General features: G+C 41.8%; 1 protein-coding gene and 1 non-coding gene across 3 annotated transcripts in view; both read left to right on the top strand.

Annotated features, from left to right (window-relative positions):
- The window catches only part of pcdh15b (protocadherin-related 15b), a 1,523,107-nt gene that overhangs the window by 879,628 nt on the left and 635,492 nt on the right, over positions 1 to 7,987 (top strand). The gene's annotated exons all lie outside the window — the stretch shown is intronic.
- Positions 6,968 to 7,074, top strand: LOC122561422. The gene has a single exon (XR_006315004.1). It is a non-coding gene; the product is annotated as a U6 spliceosomal RNA (small nuclear RNA).

Here is a 7,987-nt window from a genome sequence, read left to right as displayed (position 1 = left end):
GGTGCTCCGGTTTCCTCCCACAGTCCAAAGATGTGCAGGTCAGGTGAATTGGCCATGCTAAATTGTCCATAGTGCTGGGTGTATTTGTCAGAAGGGGGTGGGTTACTCTTCGGAGGGTCGGTGTGGACTTGTTGGGCCGAAGGGTCTGTTTCCACACTGTAGGGAATCGAATCTAAAAAATATCTTAAAATTATGCCCCCTCATGATAGCCATTTCTACCCTGATAAAAAGTCTCTGGCTATCCACTCTATCTATGCCTCTCATCATCTTGTACACCTCTCATCCTTCTTCATTCCAATAAGAAAACCTCTAGCTCCTTCATAACCTTTCTTCTTAAGACATCTCTCCAGTTCAGACAGCATCCCGGTAAATCTCCTCTTCACCCTCTCTAAAGCTTCCATATCCTTCCTATAATGAGGCAATCAGAACTGAACACAGTATTCCAAGTGTGGTCTAACCAGGCCTTTATAGAGCTACAGCATAACCTTATGGCTCTTAATCTCTCAATCCCCCTGCTAAGCCAACAAACCATATGCCTTCTTAACCACCCTATCAGCTTTAATGACAAGTTTGAGGGATCAATTAATGTGGACCCCAAGATCCCTTTGTTCCTCCACACTGCCAAGAATCCTGCCTTTAACCTTGTATTCTGCATTAAAATTGGACCTTCCAAAATGAACCACTTCACACTTTTCCAGGTTGAACTCTGTCCCACTTCTCAGCCTAGCTCTGCATCCTGTCAATGTCCCTTTGCAACCTACAACAGCGCTCCACACTATCAACAACTTCTCCAACCTTTGTGTCATCGGCAAACTTACTAAGCCACCTTTCCACTTCCTCATTCAAGTCATTTATAAATATCACAAAGAGCAGAAATCCCAGAACCGATCCGTGTGGAACACCATTGGTCACGGAGCTCAAGGCTGAATACATTCCATCAACTACCACCCTCTATCTTCTATGGGCCAGCCAGACAAGTTTCTCTGTATCCCATGTCTACTTACTTTCTGAATGAGCCTACCATGGGGAACCTCATCAAACGCCTTGCTAAAATTAATGTATATCACATTCACTGCTCTACCTTCATCAATGTGTTTTGTCACATTCTCAAAGAATTTAATAAGGCTTATGAGGCATGATCTGCCTCTTCCCAAAGCCATGCGGACTATCTCTAATCAAGCTATGCTTTTCCAAATAATCATAAATTCTGTCTCTCAGAATCCTCTCCAATAATTTGCCTACCACCGATGTAAGACTGACTGGTCTGTAACTCCCAGGGTCATCCCTATTCCATTTCTTGAACAAGGGAATAACATTTGCCACCCTCCAATTATCAGGTACAACTCCAGTGGACAGTGAGGATGCAAAGATCATCAGCAAAGGGCAAAAATCTCTTCGCGTGTTTCCTGTACCAACCTTGAGTATATCTTGTGTGGTCCATGGGACTTATCTATCTTCATGTTTTCAAAATTACTAGCACATCCTCCTTCTTAACAACAACCTGTTTGAATGTATCAGCCTGCTTCATGCTCTCCTCAGAAACAACAAAGTCCTCCTTACTAGTGAATACTGAAGCAAAGTATTCATTAAAGACTTTGCCTACCATCTCCGACTCCAGGCACAAGTTCCCTCCACTATCTCTGATCGGCCCCATCCTCAGTCTGGCCTTCCTCTTGTTCGTCACGTGAGTGTGGAATGCCTTGGGGTTTTCTGACCTGCCAAAGATTTCTCATGCCCCCTTCTAGGTCTCCTAAGTCCATTCTTCAGTTCCTTCCAGGCTACTTTGTAAACCTCTAGAGCCCTGTCTGATCCTTGCTTCCTCAACCTTAAGTAAAGTTCCTTCTTCCTTTTGACTAGATGTTCCACATCTCTTGTCATCCAAGGTTCCTGCACCCGACCATCCCTTCCTTGCCTCAGTGGCACAAAACTATCCAGCACTTGCAGCAAGTGCTCCCTAATCAACCTTCACATTTCTGTCTTGCATTTCCCTGAGAATATCTGTTCCCAATTTATGCTCCACAGTTCCTGTCCAATAGCACTATAACTCCTCCTCCTTCAATTAAATACTTTCCCATATCATCTTTTTGTATCCCTCTGCAAGACTATAGTAAATATTAGGGAGTTGTGATCACTATCACCGAAATGCTCTCCCCCGAGAGATCTGACACCTGACCTGGTTCATTGCCGAGCACCAAGTCCAATATGCGCTCCCCCCCTAGTTGGCCTATCCACATATTGAGTCAGGAATCCTTCCTGGACACACCTGACACAGTCTGCTCCATCCAAACTATTTGCACTAAGGAGGTTCCAATCGATATTAGGGAAGTTGAAGTCACCCATGACAACAGCCTTGTTACTTCTGTACCTTTCCAAAATCCACCTCCCAATCAGCTCCTCCGTGTCTCTGCTGCTTTTGGGGTGGGAGGGTGAAGGTGGGAAGGTCTATAGAAAATTCCCAATAAAGTGACTGCTCCTTTCCTGTTTCTGACTTCCACCCATAATGACTCTGTAGACAAACCCTCCTCGACGATCTCCCTTTTTGCAGCTGTGATACTATCCCTGATTACCAATGCCACTCCCGCACCTCTTTTATCTCCCGCCCTATTCCTCTTGAAGCATCTAAACCCCGGAACATCCAACAACCATTCCACTCCTGTGAGATCCAAGTCTCTGTAATGGCCACAACATCGTAGCTCCAAGTACTGATCCATGCTCTAAGTAAATTACCCTTATTCCTGACACTTCTTGCATTAAATTAGACACACTTCAACCCGTCACTTCAACACAACAGCATAATAATGCCATTTAGCGGCAGCCCCATGATTAATTTCTACTGTTTTATGCAAAAAATGTACATCTCTATTTAAGTAATATTACTTTGTGTCTGAGGCAAAAACACAGGTTTCAGTTTGGCATTAACTACTAATCAGCACTTGGGCTTTGCTGCTTAAAGAGCCTAGTCTTGACCATATGAACATCAAAGAAAGTAAAACTTGTTAATTTCTAGCAGGCTGAGAAAACCCTCAGTCTTTCAGTTTTCTAGCATTTTGCTGATGACTGCACATGTTACAGCCAATAAAATACTTTGTAAAATGTAATAACTGTCTTAAAGTCTGAAATATATAGCAAGCTGGCACATGACAAGCTCCCACAAACATTAGTGTGATTATTACAAGATAATCTGTTTATGTAATGTTGATTGAGGAATAATCCCTGATCCTATTCAAAATAATGCCATAAGATATTTTACATCTGGCTGAGCAGGCACATGTGTTCTCTGTTTAAAGTCCTAGCAGCATCTCTGACAATAAAGCACTCCCCCAGTACTGCAGCACTGAGTTAAATGTGATTCTGTGTTGAAAACCTAGAATTGGGATTTTAACTCCTTGTGATTCAGAGTTGAGAGTGCAATACACTGAGCAACAGAAGACACAGATAATTAATCTTGAAAACATAAAGGCTAGTTTGATGCATGTGCATACGATCAGGGGATAAGAAGTAAAAGAGTTGAATGGAAAGCAGTTGAGTGGGCTTTCACAGCTCTCACCCTTGTGGTAGTGGGAATAGAATCTGGATGGTGACTTTAGGCAGAGGTGAGAGACTGGATAAAAGGAGTGTGGAAATAGAGGTTAAATGGCCAGTTTAATAGAGAAGAGGTGAGCGTAAGGTAGGAATAAATCCCTGGAGGGAAGCAAATGTATTGTGACGCAATGAAGGTATGTGGATATAATGGGAGAAAGGGGTTGTGAAACGATTCAGGAAGGAGATGGGGAAAAGGTCTGTTAAATATATGTTCTGCTCATTCCCCACTTGCAATTATTAGTGACTGCTTTTCCACCACTGCACTATCCATTACCTCCTACACGATTCAGGGGTTTGAGGGAAATTTAGAAGATGGAAACTTAATTGAAGGAGAGAGATGCAGTGACGAATCAGCAAAGAGAGTCAGAGGGAAGAGGAGACACAGCAACTAAAACATGGAGATGTCAAAAATATGCCAAGGTATTATGTTCTCAGACTAACCACATGGAAAGCTACAGGGGATGAGCCAGTGTAGGGTTTTTAATCTAGTGCACTTCTATCTACAACTTTGTTTTGGAGGGAAAATCCCGATGATTTCCCTGAGCCCTGAAGTTGAAAACCATTAACAACTCTCTGGCCAAAAAAGTTCCTCCTCATTTCAGTTCTAAAGTTTATGCCCTCAGCTCCTAGTCTCTGCAACTCATAGAAATGCCTCCTCATCCATTCTGTTTAGGCCTCTCGGACCTCTATAAGTTTCAATCAGATCCCCCCATTTTCTTCTAAATTCCATGGAGTACAGAACAGAGTCCTCAACTGCTCCTGATGTGACAACTACTTAAACCCTGGGATCATTCTTGTAAACATCCTCTGGTTACCCTCCAACGCCAGCACACCCTTTCTTAGATAAATATCCTAAAACTGCTCACAATATTCCAAATGGGGTCTGACCAGAGCCTTACACAGCCTCAGCAGTACATCTCTGTCCTTGTTTTAGCCATCTTGAAATGAATGTGAACATTACATTTGCCTTCCTAACTGCCAAAATCAATCTGCATGTTAACCTTAAGAGAATCCTGAACTAAGACTCCTAAGTCCCTTTGTGCCTCAGATTTCCAAAGCCTTTTCCCATTTAGAAAATAGTCTTTGCTTATATTATTCCTACCCAAGTACATAACCTCACACTTCTACACATTGTATTCTGTCTGCCATTTCTTATGCCAACTGCCCTAGCCTGTGTTTTAGCCATCTTGAAATGAATGTGAACTTTACATTTGCCTTCCTAACCGCCAAAATCAATCTGCATGTTAACCTTAAGAGAATCCTGAACTAAGACTCCTAAGTCCCTTGTGCCTCAGATTTCCAAAGCCTTTTCCCATTTAGAAAATAGTCTTTGCTTATATTATTCCTACCCAAGTACATAACCTCACACTTCTACACATTGTATTCTGTCTGCCATTTCTTATGCCAACTGCCCTAGCCTGTCCAAGTCCTTTTGCAGTCTGTCCACTTCCTCAAAGCCACCTGACCCTCAATCTATCTTTATACCATCTGCACTCTGAGCAATAATGCCCTCCTTTCCTTTGTCCAGTTTGTTAATGTGTAACATGGATAGTGGTGATCCCAACTGTTATGGACCAGATCAGAACCCCCCCTCCAAATATTTGAAGAAACTAGCCTAGACCATAACTTTTATCATTTTAAAGGTAAATGTGAATTGTGTTCCAAATGTGATGTGACTAATCAAAGTACTCAACTTGAAACAAAAAAAAACAATTTATTTAAATACTACAGTTAAAATGCACACAAAAGAAAGAAGAATTTAGAATAACTTAACTATTGGAAAACTTAACAAATAATATATACAGACACAATTACTAATTAACTGTTCTAATGTAATAACGTTCCATAAATATACCTTGGCAAAAAAGTAAATTCAGACACAGATTTTTAACTGCAATTCTCTAATCCAAGAGGAAACATCATCAAGAGAGGTTTCTGAGAAGTAGCAGCTAGGAATCAGTTTCTGAAGGTCCAACCCTCTGGGACCCAAACAGCTTTTGACTGTTACAGCTAATAAAAACTAGAAACCCTGGTCTGAGAGAACTAGCCACTCCCCTTCCATTGTTACAACTGTTTTTAAAAAGAAAACTTAAAAGCCTCTTAAAATGTTGACTTAGTCTCCAATAGCCACTTCAGCACCTCTGCCTTTGCAAACTCTCTTCAATTAACCCAGGACAAAATAGCTTTTTTTAAATGACAGCATCATCATACAACACTGATCTCTGCAGAACTGCACTAGTCACCAGCTGCCATTCTGAAAAATACCCCTTTATCCCCATTGTCTGCTTTCTGCCAGTCAGCCAATCCTCTGTCCATGCCAGTACCTTGATCCTAACACCATGGACTTTTACCTTGTTTAGCAGCTTCCTGTGTATTCCTTGTCAAAAGGCATCCTGGAAATCCAAATAAATCACATTCACTATCTCTTCTTTGTCTAACTTGCTCTTTACCTTCTCAAGGATTTTAGCAGATTTGTCAGACATGATTTCCTCTTGATGACTTCCTATTTTACCATGCACTTCCAAGTATTTGCAATCTCATCCTTAATAATCGACTCTAAAATAGGTCAGGCTAACCATCCTATACTTTCCTGTCTTCTGTCTCCCTCCCTTCTTAAACAGAGATGCTACATTTATCATTTTCTGGTCTTCTGAGATCCTTCTTCACTTCAGAGATTCCTGAAAGAACACCACCAATGCCTTCACAAATCTCAACTAATGGGTGATTTCTCCACCTGCAGACCTTTCAGCTTCCCAGCGTCATCTCCTTAGTGATGGCCACTACACCAACTTCTTCCCCTAACACTCTTGAAATTCTGGCATGTTATTGGTGGATCCATGGTGAAGACTGATACTAAGTATCCATTCATGTTCTTTCTGTTCCTTCTGGCATCTCTTATGATATTTTCTAGAATAGCTATATTTTTGTGTAGCCTGGAGTGACAGCTAAGAAACCTTTCTCTCTAGGGTTAGTCTGGACTGTATCACTTAATTGCTTTGCCATAATTTTATTGAAAAGGCAAAGCAGTATTAGTCCAATTGTGATCGACCTCCATTTTTCTATGATTTTCAGGCATTCTGTATCTTTCTTTTTAGGAATCGGGAGCATTCAACTCTTCTTTATGACTCTCTCTCATTCCTTTAGTCTCCATTATTATTTCTTCAGCCTCATTTTTTGATAGTTCAATGTCCACTCTCGCCTCTCTCTTACCTTTTATATATCTAAGAACACTCTTGCAATCTTCTTTTATATTGCTAGCTAGCTTAGCCTCAGATTTAATTGTGTCCCCCATTCTTGCCGTTTTGTTTATCATTTGCAGGTTTTGAAAGGCTTCCCAATCCTTTGGCTTCCCACTAATCTTCACCACACAATATTCTCCTTCTTTGTGCTCACTTCGGCAGCGTATATACTAAAATTGGAACGATACAGAGAAGATTAGCATAGCCCCTGCGGAAGGATGATATGCAAATTCATGAAACATTCCATATTTTTTGGGCGGCATGGTGGCTCAGTGGTTAGCACTGCTGCTTCACAGCACCAGGGACCAGGTTCAATTCCAGCTTTGGGCAACTGTCTCTGTGGAGTATGCACGTTCTCCCCATGTCTATGTGGGTTTGCTCCGGTCTCCTCCCACAATCCAAAGATGTGCAGGTCAGGTGAATTGACCATGTTAAATTGCCCATAGTGTTAGGTGCATTAGTCAGAGGGGGGGTGGGTTGCTCTTCGGAGGGTCGGTGTGGACTTGTTGGGCCGAAGGGCCTGTTTCCACACTGTAGGGAATTGAATCTAATCTAATCAGAATCTAATTTTGCTTTTATCCTATCCCTGACATCCCTTGTCAACCATGGCTGCCTTGTTCTCCCCTTAATATGCTTCCTCTTCCTTCGGGTGAATTTTTGCTGCACCTTCCAAAATACCACGAGAAACTCCTGCCATTGCTGCTCCACCATTTTCCCATACCAGGCTCCTCCTCCAACCAACTCTGTTCATCTCCTCTCACATGTTTTTGTAGTTACCTTTACTCAGTCATTACATCTGATTCAACTTTCTCCCTCTCAATCTGCAGGGTGATTTCTATCATATTATGGTCACTGTCCCCTCGGAATTCCTTCACCTCAAGCTCACTAATCAAGTCTGCCTCACTACATGTCACCAAATCCAGAATTGTCTGTTCACTAGTGGGTCTACCACAAGCTGCTCAAAAAAAAAACGATCTCATAGACATTCCATGAAATACTTTTCTTGGGATCGGCTACTGACCTGATTTTCCCAGTCCACCTGCATATTGAAATTCCCCATGTTTATTGTAAACATGTCTTTCTAACGTGTCTTTTCTATCTCCTGATTTATTTTCCTTGCCACATCTTGGCTACTGCTAGGAGGCCTGTATACAACTCCCAGTACA

The sequence above is a fragment of the Chiloscyllium plagiosum genome, chromosome 22 (assembly GCF_004010195.1).
Source record: "Chiloscyllium plagiosum isolate BGI_BamShark_2017 chromosome 22, ASM401019v2, whole genome shotgun sequence".
In the NCBI taxonomy this organism is placed as follows: Eukaryota; Metazoa; Chordata; class Chondrichthyes; order Orectolobiformes; family Hemiscylliidae; genus Chiloscyllium; species Chiloscyllium plagiosum.
This window is presented reverse-complemented; position numbering and strand designations above follow the sequence as displayed.